The following is a 27617-nucleotide window of genomic DNA, read 5'->3' on the forward strand; positions in this document are numbered from 1 at the left end:
TCCGCAAGTCACTGGGCTGTTCTGGGAGGCGGCAACACGGTGTCCGTGAGACGTCATTTCTCTCCGATCCACAGGACGTCCCAGCATCCCACTCCAGACTTCCTGTGGATGCCAACGGGATCGACTTGTTCTACCTCGCATTTTCAATTAAATTCAGCTGAAAAAATAGTCAAGTATAATTTACTTCATGTGATTTTGGAAACTTAATGTGATCTATTGGTTACAACTCATTTAGACTTTCTTGGTAGTCATACCAATATTATGCATCTAAAACAAGCAGCGAAGTGGTGATCATTAAATTACATTTTCGCTCTTCAAGTACATTTCTCTTCTCAGCCTTGTTTTCTGATTCCCCTCCCCATTCTCTTGAGGAATGTTGTAATCTCCATGTGACTTTTAATCTTCATCCTGAATATTGCACTTTTATGCGAAAAACACTGAAACATCCAACGGAGACTTTCATTTGCGAGCCTGGCGAGCAGCTGCCACTACAACTTGTTTAATTTATTCGCACGAGCAATAGGAACGTAATTCCGATGCATCTGACGTCGATGAACTCTCCCTGTAGCAGTAGCAGTTCTACAGTTTATGATGAGATAGTGCGATATTGCTCAGTTCTTCAACGCAATGCATATTTACGAACGAGCAATCTTCTAGACATATCCAGATTATGTTATAAAGCGACGGGTTGCGAATATGGTGAATATGCCGTCGAGTTGCTACATAATATGTTCGAAATATTTCGAAGTACATTCAGGAAGCCAAAGAAAAGTACAGCTGAATGGATGCACTTCTGCATTACGTAGAAGGGCACAAAATCCAGCGAACCGGTAAGTGGATGTTGGGGGAAGAGCCTGAGGACGAGAGACGCCGATATTTCCAAGGGAGAGTGTTCTTCTCAGTCCTTATCATTGGCATGGTATCTGAAGGCGTAAGGATGACGTGTTAAAGAGTTCGTGGGTATTATAGGTCAACAGCATGCATGCATGGGGAAAATGCAACTAGGCTTTTACAACTAAGGTAAATAACTTGTGTCATTCATCAGCGTTGTTGGGGTGCAGAAGTGCGTTAGGTGAATGAATGCATCTTTGTAACAAAACGGGTTAGAGAGATAACAAGGGTAGTATGTGGGGAAGGTTTCAGAAGCATGCGAGGCATTTTCTTTTTTTATAGTATTTATACATAATCACGTTGTGCAATATATGAAGAAAGTGCTGGCCATGCAAATAATAACAGCCTTGATATAAAATAAAGAGGAGAAACATAATAAAAGAGGAAACGTCTGCAAGAATTTTTGTTTGTGAAGTGCTTTCAGACCTTTCCAAAACTCCTCCAGACCCTTTCCTTTTTTACTTTTTTTTCTTCTTGTGCCCCAAACAAGAACAGTTTCTGTTTGAAACATCCGCGGCTCTCGTCGTGAGACACTTCCCTTCTGCGTTGCGTGCAGGATTATGTCTATCTGCATGACTCTCCATTTCGTGAAAGCGGCGAGGCTGAAGTAGATTCTTGTACCAATAAGGGAACTACCTGTAAGATAGCATTACCACATACTCATGAGGAAAAAACAGCTCCCATGTTAGTAAGAATCAAAACATATTCGGACACGTTCCCGCTTCAAGTGCCAAATGACGTTAATTTGCGGCTGCACTCCGCGGAAGAAAGAAATCTTACGCTTCCTGCTCGTTCCTGGCTGAACGAGTTCTCTCGGTTTTTTAACCTTGTATTCGGCTAAATGTAATGATGCTGCAGAAGCCTTCACGGTCCAGGACACTTTGAGGAGAAAACTGTACTGCACTGTTCTGTACACCTACACCGCTTGAAGAATGTAACACTGAAGCGGAGTTTCATTGCGGATATATTCTTCATAGGATGCGTAATTGTGGAATTTTTAGTTTAGACGTTAGTTTAGAAGGACCTCAACAATTCCTACTTTCTCCTAGGTTGATTGTTCTCGTGTGATTGTTATCGAACACATACTTCAATCATATACCGTAATACTCTGCATATGTATTCTTCTTTTTCTTTTTTGTCTTCTTCGGAGTGTGTACACCAGTGCTAAAACGGCGTGGACTATATTTAATCGACGCATTTTATACAGTGACCTATGAACACCAGTGTGTACTTTTCCCTGCTATCACCAAGCAACCACGATGTGCGTTCAAGAACACTAAATTTTAGCACACAGGTCGGTAGTGTATCTCCTCTTTTCAGTTTAAGAAAAACAACTTTTCAAGTCTCCCCCGTTTGTACAAACGGAACTCCACTAAAGAATACCGAAATCGCCGTTACGTGGAAAACAACTTTCAATTAATAATACTCCAACCTCATGAACGACGGACGATGATCACTTATACGAATACGAAAGAAAAAAAAACATCTCACTGTGACGGACGATGACGTCACCAATTGCTTCGAAACGAGGAGAACCCAGAGGTTGAGACCAGCGGCACGTCTGGGTGGATACAGCATCGGCTCGTTGATCATATTACCAGGCATTACTGCAGATTGGGAGGTTGTAGCTTCGAATCCATCTGTCGGCTGTATGTACCTGAGGTTTCATTCGCTGTGTTTGCAGCAAACTTCCCAGATGGATGTCGGCACAGGTCCTCCTGATGTCGCCCAGTTGAAAAAAAAAACATCATACTGGTCTGGTGTGTGCTAGTGTGTCCTGGTGTGCACACCAGACCGCTGTGGTGTGTCCTGGTGTACACACCAGCCTGCTGTGGTGTGCCCTGGCGTACACACCAGACTGCTTCATGTGTCCTGGTGTACACACCAGACCGTTGTGGTGTGCCCAGGCGTGCACACCAGACTGTCGTGGTGTGCACCAAGGTAGAAATTTGGGGTACAGTCAAACCTCGCTTTACGAACACCCTTCGTTTCTCAGAAAATCGTTCGTAAATCGAGGTATTCGTAAATCGAGGTCCGAGGTGTGCAGTGCACAAATACCTCACCAAACCATGGGGAAATTGATTTGAATAAGTTTTATTTTTGAAAATACTGTGTAATTGTGCTTTGCACCATACTTTCTGCAGGGTCTATCCCGAAGAAGAATAGATGACAGAAGTCTGACACTTGACTCATCCACCCGGTCCTCAAAGTACCGTATCGCGCGCGGATGAGACTGCTTCCAACGGCAAATATCACCCTTGTCCCCGGCTGTCAGGACTGAACGCCTTCTCTTGGCTGTAAACGCCGGAATTATACTTTCAGGAAACGGTGAATGATGTTTGTAGAACGTAGTGGCGTTGGGACATTGTATGTTGGACCTTGACAGCATGTACTGAGGAACTTTCATTATCCTCCGGTCCATTGGCCTGTCCTCTGTACGTTCATAACGCCCGTTCGTATATCGAGGTCAGAATGGCTTGGCTACTTTGGGTCCGTTCCCTAATAATCCGTTCATAGTTCGGATATCGAGGGCTCGTAAAACGAGGTTAAAATACACGGAAAAAGTTTTGGTTCCCTGTGGAGCCGTTCGTAAGTTGACGGAATTCGTATATCGAGGGTTCATAAAACGAGGTCCGACTGTAGTTGGTACATAGCCATGAGTAAAATCTAACCTAAACCTAATGGAAGACTTGTGAATATCCCGTACTTGCATACCATATCGCACAACCTTAAACATGTAGCAAGTAGGTATAGCGTTCCGGTCGTCCTTTCTGCACCTGTTAAGCTTAGGTCTTTGTGCAGAAAAATCAATAACCCCTCTAAGGCTGGTTGTAAAATCAAACATAGACAGAACTTGGTCCCATGTATGCAGCATGTTGTATACAAAATTCCCCTCACATGCAGGAGAGCGTACGTTGGCCAAAGTGGCCGTTGTGTTAATACTCGGCTTCTAGAACACAGATGCAAGGTTGATGCCTCCACCCCTTCCGGGCACTTTGCGGTGCACTGTCGCACTTGCAAATGTAAACCACTGTTCGAAGCTACAACCATTTGTGCTCGCTTCAAAGAAAAGAATGTTCGAGAGATTCTGGAGGCCTCCCTAATCTCCTCACTGGGAGATAAGTGTGTTAGCCAAACTTCTTTGTCCCTCTTACCAGTCGAGATTGACTATCTTGCAGGAGACTAACTTTTGTTGGAGCATGTTTATCCTCACGTTTATCACTATCTGTGTCCTATTTTCTTGCGCCTTTTAACTGACGTATTGTCAATAAATCCTTTAGTTGAGAGTCTGCAGTTCCGCTGTTGTGTTTCTACCGTTGTGTCTCCGTCCTCTCTATGGCTGACTCATGTCGTGGTGTGCCCTGTCGTACACACCAGCCTGGTGTAGTGAGCCCTGGCGTACACACCAGCTTCGTGTGGTGTAGTGTGCTCTGGCATGCACACCAGCACTAGTCTGATGGGATATAGCTATATATCCAATTTTATTATATGCGACTGATATCGGAATCCATATGCCTTATTACATCATTACGGAACGCCATAAGCCTCCATGTACCACTCAACAGAAATACGCGAGCAATATTGCAACACATTTAAACCGTTGTGGTGTGCGACGCATTTGAAATGTTGTTATGTTGGACCGTTGTGGCGTGCCCCGGCGAACACACCAGCCGGGTGTGGTGTCCCCTAGCGCACACACCAGCGCTATAGGGTTTATTCACATGACGTCATCCGCAGAGGACCGCCACTGTCGCTTGCAGGCAGATGTACTGCATCGGCCGCCATATTGTAGGTCCCATGCAAGCCGCTAACCATGGAGGAAAGAAGAAAAGGAGGCGCCCCAACGGCTCTTCGACAAAAGTGAGAAGCGTGGGGCAAGTGACGTGGGGATAGGAGGTGAGCGGTAGCTTCTTTGGAGCCAGGCGAGGGTCACGTTACCTGAACTGTCCAATGAGGGCGCTTTGCACACGCCACTTTGGGGGCCACTTCGGCGCGCTACCACCACACCTCTCCTGGTATTCCGAAACTATGCGTTGGGGGCTCCCATAGAGATGTATGTGACCGAAACCGGAAGGCGAGCAGTGATGTCACTGGAGTGGCCCCCAATCTCGGCTTCACTTCTCAGAGCAACAAGGCTCCTCCTCTCTTTCCTTCCTCCATGTTGCTAACCATATCGCACCCACCGTATATTTGGTGTTTCAGAGTTATTGTGCAGTGTGATTTGTAGCATATCCAAGCAATTTTCATGTTTTCGAAGTTAATAGTCACCCAAAAAGCATATAGCAGCGAACTAATGCGGGAACATAACTTCGAGGGACCAACAGTATGGCGGCGAGATGACGTCAGTGAATAAACCATATAGCCTGGTGGGATGGTGTGGGAATCCATATGCTTTATAACATTATTGCGGAACACCATAAGACTCCATATGATCACTCAGCACAAATACGACAGCAAGATTGCAACGCATTTAAAACCGAACCTTGTGACGACGAACCGACGTCCGCTGCTCCACTCACGTAACACGGTCATCCCATCGACAGCAAGAACAACTGCGCGAGCAGGACGGCGCCAGCACACCGGCTGCAGTCTGCAACCGAGAGCCGGAGGCTCGATCACGTCGTGCATTGTCTGTGTGGTTGCAACTAACGGACATTTTGATTTTGGCGTGGCATGCAAGAAGACATTGTCGTTGCTTTGAAAGGCTAGTGTACGGGTTGTAGGTGAAGACATCAACCAACTGTCAAGTTTGTACAGCTGTGTTTGCCGGTTGGGGCATGCGTCTACTTCTGGCGTGAAGCAAACAGCCACCAAAATACAGGTAAACTACGTCTTTCTTACGTGTTTTTTTTATTTTTTTTATCCTGGTTGCATTTCTAGTTCTCGGAGAATATATTTGTTAGAGAATGGCAGTCAGAGAGTATCACATATGGCAATTGCAACTTCCATTCGCTTGTCTAACACTCATGACAGAATTGTTCTCGGAGTTTTTTGCAAGCATTATGGAGAAGCCCGTAGGTACTCGGCAGAATACATAGCGAAGGTCTTAAAACCATCAAAGGAAAACATAAGGCTTTGGCTGTCGTAAACGATCTGTGAGCTGCGACGCAACGGATCAAAGACCACGACCGGCACAGTACGCGAACTGCTGCTCGACTTGCCAGACTGCTGTAACAGAGGAGAGCTAAATAAACAGCTAAGTCGCCAAACATATATATGAAGCCTACACGTTGTCTTTCATTTCTCTGGTACTGTTGCGAACTACACACTGGCGTGAACACGCCACAACGGGAACCCATCAGAGCGGGACACACCAGAACGGAAACACGCCAGAACGCGACACACCAGAACTGGAACACACCAGAACGTGACACACCAGGACACCAGACCAGTGTCTGAATTCCCACTTCATTCCACTGGTGTGAAAGACAAAAACACACCAGAACCAGCCTGGTGTATTTTTAGACTGGGCGGCCCAGGACGCTAACCATTCCCTGTGTTCCACACTTCAACGTCTCTACTCCGCTGAGGCACAATTGCTTGGCAGTGCTCCAAAAAATAAAATTAAAAAATAAAAATAAATAAAAGAGAAGAGAGAACCTCAGAGGTTGGTCCAACGGCGACCGCCAGGTGGCGAGTGTAAGCCCGGTCATGTTTTCTTTGTTCTTGTTTTAAATATCATTTAATGTTATCGTCATGAAAACAGTCGCACAGTCGACACCCGCATTGCACTTCACTTTGGACTAGTTTCAATAATTCGCACATTGGTAAAGTTCTTCTGTGCTATTTTCGACAAATGCTATGCTCGGCTCAGTCTTTTATTTTGCTCTTCTTTTTGTGTCCTGCTTTATCCGTGAGCGTGTTGTTTATCCCACTATGCCTATCGCAGCGTGTTCAACAACGACCAATCACAGTGGTCGTGGCCTGCACCGGCTACGACGCCGCCACTGCGCAAAACTGCGCAAACAAAACAGAACAATCACAGTATTTCACAGCTACCTATTAACAGCTCGAATAGCGGCAGGCGGGAAAGAAATGAAGCGAAGTAAGATAAATGAGGGGAAAGGGATGATCAAACGGAAATTGAGGGTTCAAATAAACAGAGGAGCAAAACATGAGAGTACGAAGAAGAGTTTTATTGCGGCACCTGCCGCTATTGGTTTAAAAGCATGTCACCAAAAAAGTAAACCTACTGCGAACCTCACGTATCTTGAATATAGCGTAACATGCTCAGTGATAGAACTTGGATTGGATGTCCCCGTGGTACTTCATCGCAAAAACACTATTCTACTGAGAACGACATTTGAGGATGATGCCAGACAGTCATCGCCGTATGGAACCAAACAAATTGCTGATAATGCTGATAAATGCATATATAAATACTCAAATAAACAACAGTAACACAATTTATGCAGCTGTCTAATGTTTACCCACTTACAACACCGAGATTGAGGGGGAGACACGCAAGACTAAGCTCATTGAGATTCGTGTCGTGTGCGTCTTTTTCCGCTCAATCTTGGGGACCTATGGTCGTCTTCAACATAAGAACGGCGTCTCGGGTTCTGAAGGAAAACTTATATCTTATTACATTTAACTATGAAAATAGCTGATGACGCATCAGTATGACACTAAAACTGTCAGCATAAACATGAATATCCATACCGCCAGATCGCCTGCTTTCTCATCGTTCTGTCTAACGTTTGTTCGTCTTCCTTGGAATGGTGGAATGGGATATGGCTTCTGTCGTCACTGTTATTTAATCAAGCCGAGATGCCCTGTCTTATTTTATTTGTATAGCGCTGTGCAGTTTGCTCACATATGTTTTACGAACTACGCCGTATTTTCTGTCGATACAGTGCTACCGAGGTAAAGTCATGGTCGAACGATTCTGTTTTGCGGAAGCAAGAAGGGGCGTATCCCGCCAATGAGGTCGGCTGTGACTGTTCTGCAACACAGATCGGTATTTCTTTCCTATGAGACACCCGTAGTAAGAAAGCTACAGTGTGTAACAAAAGTAATGGACACCCGAGTATATCCAGCGAAGCGTACGACGTCCCACACAAGCAAATATAATGCGACAAACGCCAGATATATGCAATATCACATAATCAAAGAGAGAGAGAGAGAGGAAAAAAAGCTCTCTCACCTTCCAGACCGTTTGCAAGCCGACCGTTTCAAAAGTGAACTCCTATACAGAGAAATAATTTAAAAAGAAACGATTTGTAGAGCCCTTCCCATTTCCGCTGTTTCAATTTCATGGTTCGTCGCCGATTTTCGTTAGCCGCATAACGTCATATTTGGATTGCAACAGAAGCGGAAAAAGAAGAAGAAGCAAAAATAAAGCAGGGGGTGCTTCGTAAGTCGATAAGAAGCTTCCCCTCACAATAGTTGTCCCGTAGGCGGCCCCTCCCCTGTGTTGAATAATAATAATACCGTCGTCTTCTTAGCGTGAACAACGGAATAATCCTTTTTTACCTGTCACTGGTTCCCGTCAAAGGAGGCTTATTATCCAAGAACGGAAGCTCTTTTCAATCATACGCTGGAAAATGTTTCGTCTTGTGGGCACTTACACCCAGTTGCATAAAGCAAAAGCGACGCGTCGTGTGCCCTAAAAGACGCCCACAAGTTGGCGCCAAAGTTCATCTATGCATTGATGTACAGTTGAGTGTCGAGCTCTATTCTTCTTGCCGTCGACTTCGAGACTTTATAGCGGGGCAATGGCGGCTCTTTTTACTTGAATAAAATATTATTCGCTTTATTCTTTTCACTTTCATCTGGCATGTATTAGAAACAGCGAAGTATGGTTCGATATATTTTAAATAATCCATTTTTCGAACCTTAGAGCTGGCATGGACGAGGGTACCCAAAAATAGAATATTACTTTCCGGTTCGATACTATGATAACTAACGGTCTTAAAGCGACGATTTATTTCTTTTGTGTGCTCTAAAAGAAAACACACGTGGGAACTATTTCGAACAGGATCAATAAAAATAATACCAGGACTCTGTGAACCGCAAAAAGTTCCCAAAGTCTGCAAATTTTTTTGACTGAATGAGTGAAGACGGGCTTACTCATTTTGTCCAATTGAGTGAACCTGTGACCCGACGGGTGTTAAACTTTTATTAACTACACGTTATTATTGAGAGTATATGGATTATGCAGAACGAGAATAAATATACTTAGGGAATAAACCCCCAGTATAGCAAAGCAAATGTCTCTTGCTGCAGCCGTTCACTCGTGATATATACCTTCATTTCACTCTTGGTCCTTCTTCATAATATTTGGCCATTGAATACGTTGGTTGCATTCTTATCAGTGTTGTACCCGTTACCGAAATGTGGTATCGCGATACCGATACTCGTTACTTGTGTAAAAGGTATCGAAATACCGATATCGATACTTCTTTTTTAAAGTAACGGAGTACCGCTACCATTACTAAAAAAGTAATGCGATGCTTTGCCGGATACTTTTGTTGGAAATACGAAGATAACGCAACATAGAAATCTCACTTACGTGAATACCCCATTTGTATAATAGCAAATTGGGAAAAAGACAGTTTTGCAGTGAAAAAGACAGCATATTTGTTATGTAGCTCGGACACTTTGCTTGACTTTTATCAATAGCTGGTTCTCCGAAAGTCTTTTTCTGCCATCCTAGCAGGCCATGGTCTCTCCGGCAGCTGACAGAGGCCAATATGACAATTACGTTAGTCTCAGGACCCCGCATACGGTGGAGTCGTTGACCAAGGAAACCTATCCGAAGTTGTGAGCGTGACTCAGTGCGACACAGCAGCTTATCAGTGGAATCTAGAGCGCACTGTCATGAAGTTGACCACTGTTCGTTGACCTCAACTCCTTTGTTGAGCGCAGCGTGGTTATTTCCTCCGGGTTCGAAGAAAAAAAAGTGAGCATGTGTTTGGTATAGTTCTCGCTACGGAGCGCGTAGGCGTGTTCACAGGCTTCTTTTCGAGAGCTAGGCGGACCAGTGACAATGAAGAAGAGTAAGAAATATGGCCGGTGACGAAAGGGTGGGGAACTAAAAAAGTATCGGTATCCGTAACGATACAGAGATCGCGTTACCACAAATTTGTAAGGGAAATATTTTTGCGATACCGATTTAAAAAAAGTATCACGATCCGCACTCGGATACCGAAAGAAGTGTCGATTACTGTAACGGCGTTGTTTGTAACGGCGTTACATACAACACTGATTCTTAGGCAACGTGCATCGTTCCTCTGCTCAGGTAGGAGTTCATCTGGCTGGCCATCTTAGCGCTACACATGAAGGACTAGTGGACGTCTAGTATCAATGCTACAGTACAGCAACTGCGCACATTCGCGGCCATGTCAACATCTAACTTGAACTTCGGCGGATCTGTTGGCAGCTTCCTGATCCCCAAGGTTGCGGGATCGATCCCAGCAGAGGACGCCAGCAACTCGGTGGCAGTGTACAAGTTGCTCAGACACGCAGTCTTCTGCGAGGGACTTTCAAATCGGTGCACCGTGTGCTGAGATATCGTCCCCCACGAGATGGCCCTCAGGTAGGTGATGTAGGCAAAATTAATGCACGGGCTCATGATCACAGTTCTCTCGCAGAGTCAGGCCACGAACTATCATCATTGTCACATCAAACATGGAGAAAAGTCTAACATTTCGCACTCCATGCTTCGATTGTTTGAGGAAGGGGCAATTGTCTGTCACAGTTTTGCAGAAATTCATTCGACTCGTCCCAAAAATAGGATTCCACCTATAAGAACTAAAACGAAGCTTAAGCATTGGTGATGACCTTTAATGAAAACAAGATATTTCATGCAACGGCGATAACAGATACTTTGACGCAAGCTCTTGGGATTTGCAACAAATAAGAAAAGTGCGTCCATCAATATCACGTTGGATTACGCAAGCATGACCTGCCAGGAAGAGCAGAACATGAGATAAGGAATAAGAAATGAGACTGAGGACTACCGAAGAAGATAATGCTAAGATTGATCGCAACGTAACGATACGTTTAGGCGAATAAAAATAGTGTCCGTTATCATGCATTAGTATTTCTCTCAGCGGACAAAAAATGGCCTGGGGCCGCGACGACAGCTTTCTTTTTGAGTTCACTTATCCCATCTTCCTAATCCTGCCATTCGATCATGTCATCCCGCTGACTCTGGGGATTCTATGTGGACAGGCTGCTGCATCCGGATCAGTGAAGCAAACAGTACGTGAACGGCAACTGGTGTCCTCATCACCGCAAAATGTCCAATATTATGCGTAACATCAAATGCGGGTTCAACATGTGAGCAACTACACGTGAACTACCCGTGAACAATTGACTTGTACTGCATCTAACGCGGTACAGAGGGTGCTCCAGTTCCCGTATCGAAAAATGTATGGTTGAACAGAATGACACGGATAAACAACGTGGTCGATGGCATTTATCTATGGGGAACTTTTGTCACTCCACCAAGTAATTCCATCAAGCTTGGTAACGTGTAACACACATTACCATTATTACCATCAAACTTAAATAAAACGAAATTTAATTGCATGGATTAGACTGTGACATGTTCGCAGTTGAACTAACGTTAGAATCAGCCCCCCCCCCCCCAAACCCCGTTGCAAATTTCCCTAAATCCGCCTCTAATCTGCGAAAATCGTAGCTTGAGAAGCTTGATTGCTGGATGCGTTCAGTTCGTTCTTGCACGATTATCCTACAAAACTGGTCAGATCGACCGCCGAAACTACATAGCGTCTTGTAAACGGGCAACCTGCGATTTTCCCAGAATATGTTCCACCAGTTAGCGTTAGATGTCCGTTCTGGACTTCCACATGGAATTAGTGACACTAACTCTCTATGTGTGTTTCACGACTTATGCCGGTGTACAGTCATGTCTCACTTACCCGAACACCTCGGGAGTCGTCCCGTTTCGTCCGGATAACGAATTTCCGGATAAGCGAACCAAACGAACTTCTGAGGAAACTAACAAATCTAGGAGACCTCTTTATAGCTTCAGAAAGAGGAAACAATGGTAAGATCGTCACTTCAAAACTCGTGCGAAGTGGACTGCTAGAAATTAGTAGGCAGTCGTTCGACAGAATTTTGACAAAACTCTACTGCTCAAAGAAGGGTAATCGCATATCAAGTTGGTCCCGCGCACATGTTTTTGTCTTTTTACACATGGTTTTGGCAGAGCAGAGGCAAAGAGACAGGCGATGCTTTCGGACGTCCTGGACACTTCACGTTCACATCTGGATTTCTTGCACCCGGTGTATACAGTGCACCTCTTCCGCTTCTCGCCTACCATCTCTGCCGTGTGCCCGAACACACGAAAAGGGTGCCAAACAGTACAGAATGCCTCCGGTAAGATGTGACCCTCTACCGGAACAAGGCGAATACAGCACACGCCAGGGACAGAGGATGTTGACACTTTTCCAGATAAGCGAATCAGAATGACGTAGGGCCATTTGTCCCCGTACTTGCTGTCCGGATACGGGTAACGAATTCCGGATAACCGAGACAAAATGCAATGCTAGCAAGTTCGTTCCCGGTAATGGAGTCCGGATAACGAGTTTTCCGGATATGCGAGACATGACTCTTCTAAGCCTGTCAGTACATTATCCACTTGGGACCTAAAGCGTCGCCGTTATGCTTTCATTTCATTATCTTTCAATTACTGCATCATTGCTCTATTCCTTTCTATTGCCGTGTCTTTAGATTCAAACACCGCGTCTCCCTGTTTCTCTTCCAGGCCACCGACTTATTATTTCCCAACAACCAGCGTAAATGAGATTGAAACAACAGCCTCGTTCGAACAACGCGTGGGACGAATCAACCATACTCAGCCGTTTCTCGTTTTTACCGAAAACTAGACTTAGATACGTAGACAGTTCCACGTTGAGTTCACAGTTTTAGTTATGCAGTTCCAATTTCCCAAGATTGTCAATCCTCGCATTTAATACACATTATCCAGTAGCATGAGGCTGAGGTCCTCGCCATCTTGTCGAAGGGATCGTTAGTGGAATATTAATCGCACTAATGAAGTCAGCAGCTTCCTGTGGCGTAACAACCAGAGCAGATATGTTCATCCCTGCCTATCACGTTACTTCTATGATGGTCGATAATTAGGGATCGCGTGGCAGCGTATACGCTTGCTTCAGTGAGGTTAATCTCGGGAGTAGAGGGGACAACACAGGTACCCCATTTCAGTCGCACTCCTGTGCCCCATGGCATGGTCTGTGGAGTACACATATTTCCGGAATCTCCGAAAGATTCGTTGTTGGCACAATAAATGTCTATTTTACCGCGCATGTGTGGAATAACGTATTGGTTCGCGGGCTTAAGGTGACTGTCTACGGAGGGGGGGGGATATTTATTTCCACAGGAAAGGTCAGCAAGAAAGGACGCTACGCTTCGGAACGACATCTGCCTATTCCTGGGAGAGGGGTTAGCATCTCGTCTGTGTTTAATGCGAGATTTGGAAGGTTAAAAATGAACACTAGGAGGCTCCCAAGAATATCAGCAATCAGTGAAGCAGGTTTTGAGGAACCTTGCGAAGAAGGTGTGAGGAACAAATTTCGGTACAAGGCGAACAGAACATTCGCGTTCTGTGGTTGTGCAGTGTCTGATGGAAGGTGCACAGCATGCAGCGAATGAAGCGCACGAGATACGTTATAAGACTCTTGTAGGCATACAAGGACAACGACGGCGAGTTTGCGACGGCTGTAGTGACGTTAGGGTCGTAACGAAAAATGTAAGGCAAGGTACAAGGTAGGTGTACCTTACATGTGTAAAGTAATGTGTAAGTAAGGTGCAACAACGTGCTGGCTTACTGAGCTCAAGATCGCGGGTTCAATCACAGCCGAGGACGTGAGCAATATGGGGGAGGCAAACATTGCTCTTAGCACCGTGTATCGGAGATTTCCGGCGCACGTTAAGGAACGCGAGTGGTCGAAATTATCCGTAGTCTTACCCCGCGACACGTGCAGCATGTCGACACACAAATGGAGGCTGACTCACCTGACGTGTAAATCTATTCTCCACTGTGGTTATTAACGACGGAGATATCGGTCGATCACGACACTCCTCTGTCAAAAGACGAGCTTATGATAGGGAAAGGCTTTTCTGTGGGTGAAACGGTAAAGATATAACGCTGTGAACGAGGGAAAGGTACCTCACGTCAAAATATACGCCTCGAAGATGGTGATGATGATCGGGATGATTGAGGTACTGATTCTTTCTCACAATATGCAGGGTGTTTCGCTTACCGTGATGAAAAATCGTACTACATCTATCGTAATCTAACATCTACTTGTCCGAACGTTATGAGGTCAACTATCTATCTCGGGGGAGGTTTCGCCATTACTTCTGAGCAGTTTTATCAAAATTAATTCGCGAGAAATTAAATTCTCCCACTTGATCTCCAAAATTTGTCAAGTCCACGTGACGTTTTTGTGACTGAAACAGAAAGCGCTCGTCGGTTTTACTCCGTTGCATTATTTATTTATTTATACTACGTTAAAGACCCAAAACGGGTACAACATAACGGAGAAGTTGTCGACAATGAATGGCAAACAATAAGAGAAACGTCACATACACTAAAAAAAGAAAATGCAACACTAAAGTCATCAAGACATAAAGCAAAAACCAGCAATCATGTACACACATAGATTCCGCGCACAACAGTGCGGAAAAACAAAAACAACGCCAGATGCGGCGGAAGAAGAACGGTCCTTTCTGTTTCCTTCTCGCTCTTCTTTCAAATAAATTTGCGTTGTAACGATGCTGCCGTTATCAGTAGAAGCTTGGAAAAGTGAGAGGGCAGGCAATGGCGTCCTTGCATCGCTTCTTTCGGAGATCTGAGCACGGTCAGCAAGTTGCGCCCCTCGAAAGGACGGTTTTTCTAATTTTATTCAGAATGGGGTAAATCCTGCACGCGCTTTCTGTTTCTGTTAAAAAAAAAAAAGAAAAAAGGAAAAAAGAACACGTCAGTTGACTTGGCACATTTTGAAGTTCAATTGGGAAAATTCAACTTCTCGCGAATTAAATCTGATAAAAGTGCTCAGAAGTCATGGCAAAATCTCCCCGAGATAAATTGCGTTGACAATGTTCAGACAATTAGATTTTTCAATATTAGCTTTTATCAGGTACGGTGAAACACCCTGTATATAAATTTCGAGGCTGTAAAAAAGTGGCTTTCTATAATTCTAAGAAAAAGAGCGGCGTGTTCAGTGAACGCGTTGTGTTCGACCTAAGAATCACATTGCCGTCATACCACTTCAACTGAATACATGTAGCGCGTGAAAGATTATAGTGGCAGACTCTTTAGTAAACGTGCTACGTGACATCTATTCGTGTGAAGTTTCCGCTCTACAACTGTTTTTTGCATCAGGAACTGCTACAAACAAATACTAGAGTATACCGCATTTAGCACCGGAGGACCTATTCATTGGTTTAACACGACTACAGGTTGTTTCGCCTCACGCAAGGCTTTATTCCACAATGGTAGCGCGAATTCTTGTCACCGAATTTGACTACGGAAACCTGAATCAAAGTGGCAAGTAACGTGAAGACGGCGAAAAGCTCAAATATTCAAGCAGCTATCTTTCAGACTTTCGGTTTACAGAAACTTGTGCTGCAATGTGACAAATGCATGAAAGCCACCACAAGTTGAGGCATAGTATCGTTGTTGCAAATTTCGAATTCTAATCAGTGTTGTACTGCTCGGGACACGGTTGTCTCAAATCGCGTGTCAGTAGTTCTGCAGCCTTTATTTCCTTGATTGCCTGCGAACATGCTGTTCCAATATCCTATTTAAAGGTGGACCATATGCTGCACGTGTTTCTTACTCAAAATAAATAATCTTGCGATAACTGGAGATTTGAGATGGTTTAAACCACGGGGTGCTGATTTCAGACGTGTCGCAAGCAGTACATAGCGTCTCTACCAGTAGCGCCGCTACCGACTTCGCTACTTTTTTCAGTGCCGGAGTAGCGATCCCGCTACATTTTAAATTGGTAACGGGAAAGTATTTCCGCTACAAATATGGGTAGCGGCAGACACTTTCTCCGCTAGCGTTACCGCTACTTTTCATAATATGGAAGACGTGGAACAGAGTAAAAAAGCGAGATGAGGGCGAATAATATTTTTTTTTGTTATTCCTCTTAGTTACTTGTTAATGAGGCAGACTGATGTGGCGGTCTTCTTCAGTTTCACTAACTCTATCAAGCTAGGCGCAATCGAATATTGAAGCGCATCTTACGGCGGACTCATGCGGTCTAGTTAACGTTCGCTTCCGGGGAGAGTTGGCTGCACCGTCCCAAAATTCTTTTCGTCGCTTTGCTTTCCTCTCGCGCTTTAAGGAAGTAATGTAGTCGGCGCCAGCGTGCAGAACATGATAGCAAACGACAAAGCTATTGTTTTCATTCGCAGGGATATGGAAAACTGCAGAAAGCTTGTCAAATTTGTTGATTGCAATCAATCCCCGACTGTTACTGTAGTGAATGACATCACTTTTGCCCAAATATCGCGAACGAGCGTGCCGAGAGAAGCGATTTTGTTGGATCTCTCATAGACTCCCATGTATTGAAAATTATGTCATTCCCTAGATAAACTCGAGGGGAACACGCTTGTACCTGTTTCGTGTAGAAATTTAGCGAGGTTTACGAGAACCCTGCGAACAAAAATTCCCCATAGATTTTTTAAGAAGTGAGTCCGCCTTAAGCAGCAGGAACAACACTGACGGAGAGAGAAATACAGGACAATTGGTTTCCCAACGAGTGCCAACTACCTCTGATTTCTAGTATCGTTACGAATATTGAAGAATATAATTTGTGTTATTCTGCGCATTTTTCAACTTTTCTAGCCCACATTTGCGAAGCACGAACAGGTATGTATAACATACCGCATAATATGTTCTACGAATGTAGTTTCCGTCATACGAGGGAGTTTTAGTACATCGGAATGTACTCACGATAGCGTTTCCCAAAATATGATAAAGGCTGATTCACACTGCTGCGTTTACGGTTGCGCGTGCGTGTTACGTCCGCGGACAGCGATTTATTGCAACGGAACATCCTTCCGGATGGAACGAAGGCAGACGTAAGACGCAGTAATGTGTAGACCCCGGATTTCTAGGCAATGCCTACTTTTTTTCTTGTGAATCTAATAGTACCTTTCTGATGCAAGAGCACTAGTTAGGTGATAAGGACGCCAGTAACATGGGTCTTATTTTGCCTAAAAATGCCTATTTCGACGTAAGCGCCTATTTCTGAGTTCCTGCCTAAAAGAGCAACTATGCCCCAAAAAATGCCTAAAATGGCATTTCCTTGACGATTATTCTTTGTTTCAACGCGCTCGGAGATGAAATGGACACTGCTGTCGGTACTCCAACGCGTTCGAGAAGGAGAAAGAACGGCCGCCGCTCGCGCGTCGTCGGCGCCGGCTTGTCTGCAGACGCACATCTGCAACGCACGTTCAGGAGCCTTACAACCTCAGTCGTCAGTTGTGGTTTGTTGACCGCTACAAACCTCGCAACATGCCGAAGGTGAAGTCAAGCAAGCGGAAGCTGATAAATTCTTGGATTGAAAAGTTCGATTGCTACACCACCGATGGGGATGTAGTATTCTGTCAGCCGTGTGGGAGAAAAGTAAGTTGCGTTCGAGTGGCATCCCAATTTAGAGGGTTGACTGATTGGTTAAAGCTGAGACCAACTGCACACCATTTGTGCCAGACAGCGAAGTTATTTTGACCCGCTTGCTGGCTGATCGTTCATGAAAGCTCATATCAATGCAGGTCGCATGCGAGAAAAAATGTCACCTGGACCAGCACGCTGCCACAGCCACCCATACGTTCAACTGTGGCAAAGACCTCCCGTCCACGTCGCGGCAAAGCTTCCTCAAGGACTGCGCGCCAGATGGAAAGAAAAGTGCTCTGCACGCTGATTTGTGCACAGCACTTGTGGCAGCGAATATTCCGTGGACCAAGCTTGAGAATCCCGCTTTCAGGAGTTTCTTGGAAAAATACTGCAACACAAAAATTCCATGCGAGTCCACACTGAGAAAAAACTATTTGGGATATACGTACGAGGAAGTGCTTTCCAGCATTCGGTCTGAGGTAGGAGACTCCAGCATTTGGATTTCAGTGGACGAGACGACGGATGCCAATGGTAGATACATTGCGAACATGGTAATTGGGAAGTTAGAATCGGAGAAACCGACTCGGCCATTCCTGATTGCTAGCAAGCCACTGGAGAAAACGAACGGCAATACAGTGGCATACTTCGTCAACACGTCTCTTAAGATTCTCTATCCCTCTGGGGCTGACGACGAGAAGGTACTGCTCCTGTACACTGATGCTGCTGCCTACATGCACCGCGCTGCCACGCTGCTAAAGGTCTTCTTCCCGAGAATGACGCACGTCACGTGCCTCGCACACGCACTCCACCGAGTTGCAGAAGAAGTGAGAACCAATTTCACAGAAGTCAATCAACTCGTCTCCTCAGTGAAAAAGGTGTTCCTGAAAGCCCCCGCTAGAGTTCAGGCATTTAAGGACAAGCTGCCTGACGTACCACTTCCCCCTGAACCCATTTTGACCCGATGGGGTACGTGGCTGAATGCAGTGGACTACTTACACAGCCACTTTGAAGGTCTGCGCTCTGTGATTCTCGAGTTCTCGAGAGATGAAGCAGAGAGCGTAAGGCGTGCACAGGACATCTTTGAGCTGGCGAAGCTTCCTGGAGAACTGGCGCACATTTCGGCGAACTACGTGTTCATAGCTGACAGCATCAGGCGACTGGAGACTTCCGGTCAAGCACTCTGCGATGCTGTTGCTACCATTGCTGCTGTGCGAGAAAATATCGAGAAAGTGCCCAAGGGGCCTGTCGCCGACAAAGTACTGAAAAAGCTTAAGTATGTTCTGGAGAAAAATCCAGGGTTTAAAATCTTAGAATCAGTGGCTGGTGTGCTTGCCGGAACTGAACTGATGACACCAGAGGAAATACGCCCCTCGGACGTTCCAAAGCTCAAGTTTGCGCCAGTTACTTCGGTCGACGTTGAACGTAGCTTCTCGGCGTACAAGCTCGTACTTAGCGACAGGCGACGAAGTTTCACGCCCACAAACTTAGAAATGGTGCTTGTGTCATATTGTTACCATAACCTCACGTGAGGCAGACTTCATTTCTATTCTTATTTTCCCCACTTATTTAATGTTTGTTACGTTTTTATTTTCTGTAACCCATTGTCATGGGCATTCTCGCATGTCATGTTCTTCCATTACTACTTGTTACTTCCTGATATTACCTCTCTGAGGGAAATAAACAGAAATCCGTCTTCTCGGGAATGCTAAGGCGTGAAAAGCGTGCCTAAATATAATATGCCTATTTTTACGTTTTGATGCCTGAACTGAGATGTTTCGGGCCTATTATAGGCGCCTAAAATCGTTATTTTTAGAGCCTGAACATCCGGGGCCTAGAATCGGCTTTAAGCTAATCGCGTGATTTCTTCGAAGGGGCTCACATAACGTCTCTGATTTTTGATTCGACAGCTTCCTCTATCATATCGTTTTCGTAGGAACTCCCTACAATCCGTTGCAAAACTAGAGTGAGCGTGTTAGTAGCTCATTTCAAGTTGTGTTTTGCAACTTGTTCAGAGCAGATATACAAACCGCCCTGTACTTTGGCTGTAAGTAATAGCATACTTTATGCTGCACAAATATTGCGCCGTCGGCAACGAGATGCCTACGGTAATGTGTTGCCTAGACAAGGGATAGTAGTGGAAAAGTAGCGGCATAGTATTTACGCTACTTTTCTTTGGTACGCGGTAGCGGTATCATGTTACTTTTTTCAAATTCGTAGCGAAGCTAGTATTGCGCTACTTTCTTGTGCAGTAGCAGGTAGCGGTAACCCGTTTTCTTAACTTCGTTTTTGTAGCGGGTACAACACTGATTGTAATTCATTGTGAACCAGTTCAATACATTCGTCCGTACTGGCACCGCGAGTTCAATCTAGCACTACGGAAATAAGAAGTATTTTTGTTGGCCTTCTAATGCAATCTGATCTTTATTCTTTTCTTTTTTCCTCTGGTCAGTCCGCATGATTGAAAATGCGGGGCCATATGTCACCTCATTTAAAATGCATGATCATTTATTTCATTTTTTCGTCCTCGCTGCTTCGAACACCACTGAGTAGAGATATGTTATATCGTGGTGTTGGGTAAGACATCGACATAATTTCCGGGCTTCGAGCCTCCTCGTTCGGCGTGCTGCTTATTATACAGGACATTTTTTTTAAATGCTTTACAGACTTTTGATAATAAAGCTATGTGAGCTACCTTGATTCGGTTTTCGCAGGTGGGTAATGCGGTCAAGCGAACATCATGTGGGAAAGAGCATGTAACTACTGGACGACTAATTACCTAAACATTATTAATTACTTATGAATTAGATGCTTTCGGGGGGAAAGGCGACGCGGCAGTATTGTAGTGATCCATTATTTAAATTCATCATCTGTTTATCTCTTTTGAATGTCCCGAAATGAGCACGTTCTTTGACATATCAATCGCCAAATTTTGCTACGCAAATGCGCCGAAACTGTCTGGAGCGCAAAAATGGAGAAAGGGCGTTCGTATCGAAGGGTTACGTGATTTGCTGCAATCGAGCCGATTGGAATAAACGCTAATCTGTTGGCCAGATAAACCCTTTCCCGGTCAAGATGAGGTGAAGCGATGTCGTATCTGCGCTACTAAGTAGTTCTGCATTCGCCTCATTTGCATAGCAAACTTTTGCGATTTATATCTCAAAGTACGTTCTCGTTTCAGGATTTTTGAGGAGGACGGATTCATATAATGATTGCTTCCAATTCTGCTGTCTCTCGTTTTCTCGAAGACATATAATTAAAAAAGTTAATTAATGAATTTTAGGTAATTAGTCGTCCAGTCGTTGCATGCTCCTTCCTACAGGACGTCCGCCTGGCCGCGTAACTCGCAGGCAAGAATAGCGTCACTGCTGCTCTCACAGTTTTTTTTCTAACTCTGTAACGAATAAAAACAAAACGAAAAACACCTTGCATGGTATGTACGCACCAGCCTAGAAGGGTGTGCGAAGAAGATAAGTTTGAAATGGGGAGAACTGGGAACGAAGCCAAATAAAAGCAGTTCTCTTAATAACCGCCAACTCGCGTTAGCCGAGCTATACGGTTAAATGTTTATCCGCCGTATTCGCACTCCGCCTTGAGGGATCCCTAGGGAGCCTAGTGCGCTTCAAGGGGCCCCGTGAATACTCAATAGCATTGGCAATACAATACATTGAGCACGTGCTCGCTGCGCGTTCCGGAAGTGCCGAGGCTATTGAGATGTGCCCTCACTATGCTTTATAACAACGTCGAACGTTACGGAGTGATTTGCTTGCGGATGTGGTGGCGTGCACCTCGAAGTAAAGACACTGATCTACAGGGGAGGTAGGTGGATGACCTGACCTACCTTCAATATATGTCGTCCCATAGTGCTTCAATTGATCACAGGTAATGTAGGAAGCCCCCCCCCCCCCCCCCGCTCTCTTTCTCTCGCTCAAATAAATTCTGGATCCACCCTTGCTCGAGAGGAATCCTATGCTCGAACAACTTCCCGAACAACTGTTCGTTTTTTTTTTTGTTTTTTTTGTTGCCTAAATCGATTGTTAGACGCAGGCACAAGAAACGAGGAAAGGACGCAGAGAGCATCGCCGACTTGAAATCGGGCAATTTGGCGGTCAATTTCCAAAACACAGTTACATAACGTAACGTCATGTAACAGCCTCGGACCCCACTCATTGAGGTTCCTGCAAGCTCTTAGTCACCAAAGTCACCGTAGGTATATCATGCCATCCTTGCCCCATTCACAAATGACTCCAATATGGAATGGGGCTACCATGCAACTGATGCGGTTATGAACTGTTGCTAAGGTGCCTACAGGGAGTTATATTCGAGCGTTATACCTTACGAACTCTGAAGGACGTAAAATAGAAGGTTAGCTATATTTAACAACGGGAACTTGCCGAGGCAGGCTGCATTTATGGACAAACACGAACATGTAAGCCTCCATTTGATTTCATTGATTTTATAGCTATATTTGCAAGTTGCTAGGACAGTCAAGTTGAGCCCACCCACGTGGAGGAGTTTGTGCGTGTTTTCCCAGTGCGGTTTGAGCCAGGTTTCCGTATTAATACAGCTAGGTTAATTACACAACAACAAACGTCACTGGACTGTTGAAGCATGACGCAAATCCCTCATGTATAGGTCGAGGGGCCACCGAAGACAGGATTTCAAATGTCACGCTCTAGTGATCGGTCGGTTGTCCGGGACTCTGAATATGGATCTCGCGCGTACCAGAGAGCTTACTAAGCTTTCGATACGAAGGACTAATGAGGCCGCAAGGTACTGTTTTGTGTCGTATCACGCAACATTGCTTGTTGTGTGCAGGCATCGGACTGACCAAGGAATCCTGGCGGGGCTGACACTGTCCGGAAGTCGTGGTACACCGAAAGGAAGTGCGAGACGTAAGCAGGAACTCGGGTTCGGCGTCAAACGCGCGCCTTCAGGATCTTTTATCGTACGCATCATCCACCCCATCGGACCGAAGTCTTTCTTTATCTGCTGGGAAATGCACGTTGAGCCTTCATGATCAGTATGGGTCTGCTAAGCACACCACACACAGGCACACGCACGCACACAGAGTGTCCAAGCAAACGTGCACCGGGATATAGAAAAAAACACGGTGCGTCAGAAGCGAATGAAAACTGCAGAATAAATGTGAGGAGTCGCGTGGGCTAATCGCCAGTATTCATTGTGTATGATTAATTAATTAGGCGCAACTAATTAGCTAAATTTTTAATTATTATTCTTACGACCAAGATATGAATTGGAAAGTTGTAGAGCGTGTCGAGAAACAACCATCGCATTCCTAGAGCGTACCTTTGCGTAGACCTTTTTTTTTTTTTTTTTTTTCTGGTAAGAAAGAACGCGCGCAAAATCGGAAAGTGTAGCACGTGAGACGGAGGCGTGCACCTCGATTTCACAGCTCCCAAGCGCACAGAAGAACCACTACATCCGTTTTCTGTCGGGAGGCGACCTTCAGATGAGCACTCACCTGAAGGTCGCTCCTCGGCAGATAACGAATGAAGATAACTGATGGCAGATAACTCGGCAGATAACCTAAACGCCTTGAATATTCCTTGGACGCTCTGAGGCAAATGGCACAATTCCTTCTCGGTCACAGAATATCACAGCCTTGCAACCGAGGGCCCAGAATCCTGTAACTTTCCCACAAATGAAACAGCGCACTTAAAAGCGCACCAAACTGCGCGCTTTTTCCTTCTTGTGATTATCATGCCCCGTAAAATATTAATGTTAATAATTGGGGGGTTTACGTCGCGAGACAACTGAGATCATAAGCGACGCCACAGCGGTCGGTCTGTGGATTGCTTTTGCCCACCTGAGGGTTCTTTAACGTGCGATGAAAGCTCAAAGCCCGTATTTAACGTCCCTCGCGGAAGACTGCGTGGATAAGCAACTTGTACCCTGCCACCAAGTTGCTGGCGTCCTCGGCCGGGTTCGAACCCGCGATATCGGGATCAGAAGGCGAACACGCTACCGACTGAGCCACCGAGGCCGGTGCCCCGTAAAAGAATGTAGCTCATAATACACAAACATGCGACTGGTTTAACTCTAAGGAGCGTGTTTACCAAGAGACGATGCTATTGGAGAAGTACTGAGCGGCCTTTTCCCTTCTTCCCGTCGTCACTCGTCTACGTCCCCAACTTTCAACGTATATGGCAACGCCGCATCTCATGCACTCCAAAGTAGGGATGTTTCGTTATGGCGAGCCTCAGCGCGAGAATGCACCCATCGTTAGTACACCGCAGTGGTCCTGCCAGAACGCACATGGTATTATGGAAATGGCAATGTCGGATATCCAACCCACTTCGAGGAGTTATACAGCGCTGAAAATAAAGTACGTAAAGTAAACAGAAATTGAACATTGCGGACTTCTGGTACGGTTTGAACACGCTAACTCGCGAGTTCCAAACGGAAGTGTGTTTCTAAATTGCCTCACTTTCTGGTACTGTAATAAAATCATGTACAAGCCTCCTGCATTGTTACTGTCTGATGGGGCTCAACGTCACAGTGACGTGTGGCTGTTATTGTCGAGACATCCTGTTGCGGAGCACAAGTACGAAAGTAGTGCAGTGAGTATTTTGTCGGTTTAAGGAATTCTCCTGCTTATTGCGCGAATATTTGTTCAAATGAACTTTCGCTATCAGTAACGTACCACAGTGCAACCAATAACGGTGCACTTTGTACGCCGGTTTACGGTGACTTCGACTCTCACAATGAGACACATGTCCTGTCGTGTCCCACGCAAAATGCGATAAGTTCTCTGTGCATCGTGTTGCTTCCTCACACGTCAAGGCAAGCCGACAGAATTAAAACTCGACCACTAAACCAAGTTATCTCACAGAACTACAGAAAGTGGCATATCTGTCCGCTCTTCCAGCGAGCAAAGTGTAAACAAAACCGCTTGCTTTGCCTTCATATACCACGGAGCGTCGCTAGCATCGGGTTGGAGATTAATGCAGAGAGCGCGGCGGGGGCGCTTTCGCGTTCGCAACGCTGCTTCTCATTAATCTCTACTGCTACGAGCATCAGCAGGGAAGCAACAACAAACACCACAGTGGAAGCAGCAGCGAAGTTCGAAGTTTTCATTTAAGAGGACCCCGGATGAAAGCTTTCGCATGGCCCATTCACGACCGACTAGCAAACCCGCCAGTGAAGGTGCTTGTGAAGCGCCCTGATTAAATGCGAGTTCAGGGTGTCAGAAGCAGCTGCGATGTAGTCGGTTTACCGTTGAACGTGCACAAGTATTCGAGTCGAAAAAACAAGATTTCGAAGTGAAAATGGAGTAGAAATTTGGGAGATGACGTGACTAAGCGGCAAGTAGATCGAATTGTGATCGAAGTGTGTTTGGGGACAGCTTTGACCGCGACGTCGCCACAGTGCCGGAGCCCACAGTCAGGATAGAGAAACATTCTCAATTCCGAAATGCGTTCAAGTGTCAAGTTCATTTCAGAAGATTAATATACTAGACAGTAGTAAGTACAGGAGGAGGAACCAGTGGGAATAATTCCCGTGTTGGCCACAGGTAGGTGTAACCATCGTCATTATTAGCGCGATAGTGCGTCGCAGCCCTAGATCGAAAAAGAAAAATCCCAGCGCTATGCAAGGACCTCACGGGACTGCGTATATTCCTCAAGCGTGCTCATTTCCGCGTTTTTAAAGCTACGCCTTCATTCATTGGGTTCAAATACTGCGAAAACCAGTTTCAGGCCGACTGCAACCATCGCCGTCCACACTTCAATACAATCACGGTAACAGCCGACACAACACAGTGTAATGCAGTCGATAACCCTAGGTATTTGCGGACTCAAACCGTCGTACCTGCTAACCGCATGTTTTTCACTCATAGTGACGAGGTAGTTATACAAGGACCGCTTTTGCATCAGAGGCGCTGTCTACCCTCCCGAGGATCAGTTGGTAGCAGCTTCATTGCCAAAGACAAAGGGCTCTCGGAGTACGAAACGCGAACGTGTCTTCCCTCCTTGCATCATAAATAACGCTCTACACCAACATGGCGTCATCAGTCGGCTGACGACGGGACAACAATACATGACCTGAGCCACTACGTCATTGATTACGTAACGCTGCCGGGCAAAATAAAAGTAATGGTTCAGTGATGCGTATTGTTACACGTAAGGTTTGTCTGCCTGTAGCATGGCGACATGTTGCATGTGCCGCAGGGTAGGACTGCGGATAATTACGACCACCTGTGGTTCTTTTGACCCGGGCCGGAAATTTCCGACACACGCTGCTGGAAGCAATGTTTACCTCTCCCACATTGCTACCGTCCTCAGCCGGGTTTGAACCCGCTATCCTAAGCTCAGCAAGCCAACACGGTAACGACTGAGTTACCCAGGAGGGCAGCTGCCGCGCAAAGCATTCTGTTTGGCACTATCAGGTCTATCAGCCGACACGTTTTTTCCGCTTCATGCCCACCACGCAAAATATAACCTCGAACCGGTCTTCTCGTGATGTCACATGTTTGTAAACATGTGACGTCACGACTAGACAGGTAACCTATAAGTAGGGTTTCCGGATTTCGGTACTTACCGAAAAGCACCGATAAACGTACGCCGGTAAAAGTTTCTCATGTTCGGTGGAAACGGATTTTGCACCGATAGCCACCGTAAATGATCTTCTCAGGCTGCTCGGTTTTGCACCAAAGAAGGGAGTTACTCAAGCAACTGATGAACTCTACTTCCCTCAAAGGCAAGAAAGCGGAGAAAATGCGGAACCTGATGTTGGGAGACTCTGCAGTACTGTATGCTAAGTTGACCTTTCTGTCAGAAATCTCAAACATATTCTTGTCGATATCATGAAACTGATTGAGTCAGAGCGTACAATAGTAACTGATGTTTTGTACATGCTTGGACTGTGATTGGAAGCGAAACTGCACACGTGGTGTGGAGCAACACCGTGTTCAGATTTTGGAACAAGAACAACAACTCTTCAAGAGACGATGACGGAGTTACATCGGGGGCAGTGCGTGACAGCATTCAGTAGATTTCAGGGAAAGGAACCTGCCTCTCACAATGGACATTTCAGATGAGCCATTCTCGTAGAAAGTCAGAGCTATTGATCCCACCAACAAGTCCGAAGTAGGCGGCAGCGCAGAGCACACCTTCACGCTTTTAAGTGTGTCGTGTCATCCAGTGACCTACCACAACACCAGGGCGAGCTGGCTGAATATCTTTTGGTGACTGTGATCCCAACAAGTGACTTTTCTATTGCCGACTTCTGGGCGGCGCACAAGGAACAGTGGCAGGTGCTATCGGCCGCAGCGTTGTACTTGCATGCACTTCCGGTATCATACACACACACACACATACATTGGATCGGGTATCAAGTGCTAATGTAGAACGCGCGTTCTCACACCTAACATTTTTTGCAGCGAAAAGAACAGTGTGCGATGTCTGCCGAGTTTCTTAACATGCATCTGGCCATCGATTACAGTAAATTCAGGCCATAGCCGTTAACTCTTGTAAAATCAGAAAATGAAGTGCTTTGTTACTGTACGTATAGCTCCAGTGTCGTTTCAAGCCGATTTCTACCGAGTGTCTTGATGTTTAAAATATTTCCATCGAAAGCCACCGCTTCGTGGTCAGCGGAATAACCACCGTTTTTTCCCACAATTTCTCTAAAAAAATAAGCACCTGAAAACCGGAATCCCTACCTATAAGGTAACCGGTAAACCTGCGAGGTGGTTTTCAAGTGAAGAGCAGCCGCTAGGGATGCTGGGAAAATTGAACTTCCGCTTCAAACTTTGCGTTAGTTGTATGCTGGTTGTAACAGTATTTGCGCCGTTTCGCTGAATCCGCATGGGACAAGCAGCTATTTTCGACGAATGAGTGTCACGAAAAGGACCTTCCAGCCAGGTAAGCTTATTTTTTGCTGCTTCTACGTGTAAGAGCTTGAACCGGAAATTGTGAGGTGACGTCATATCCGCAGGAAGCTGCAAACCACCTATAGAACACTACGAGGGAGGACGTTCAGCAGTGACGTCGCATGTCGCACTTCAAATTGGGCTCCACCTAATGGCCGAACTATCTCTATAAAGGGATCTTTCCTCTCCGCATTTCGGTATCAGGGTGCT

The 27617-nt window shown here is 45.6% G+C and overlaps 1 protein-coding gene and 1 long non-coding RNA gene across 4 annotated transcripts in view; one reads left to right on the plus strand and one right to left on the minus strand.

The window, feature by feature from the left end:
• Positions 1–27617, minus strand: part of LOC135385147 (hemicentin-2-like) — a 575110-nt gene that overhangs the window by 323159 nt on the left and 224334 nt on the right. The gene's annotated exons all lie outside the window — the stretch shown is intronic.
• Positions 5502–23896, plus strand: LOC135383003 (uncharacterized). Its single transcript, XR_010419600.1, has 3 exons — positions 5502–5713; positions 10136–10432; positions 22331–23896. It is a non-coding gene; the product is annotated as an uncharacterized LOC135383003 (long non-coding RNA).

Source organism: Ornithodoros turicata, chromosome 2 (genome assembly GCF_037126465.1).
Source record: "Ornithodoros turicata isolate Travis chromosome 2, ASM3712646v1, whole genome shotgun sequence".
Lineage (NCBI taxonomy): Eukaryota > Metazoa > Arthropoda > Arachnida > Ixodida > Argasidae > Ornithodoros > Ornithodoros turicata.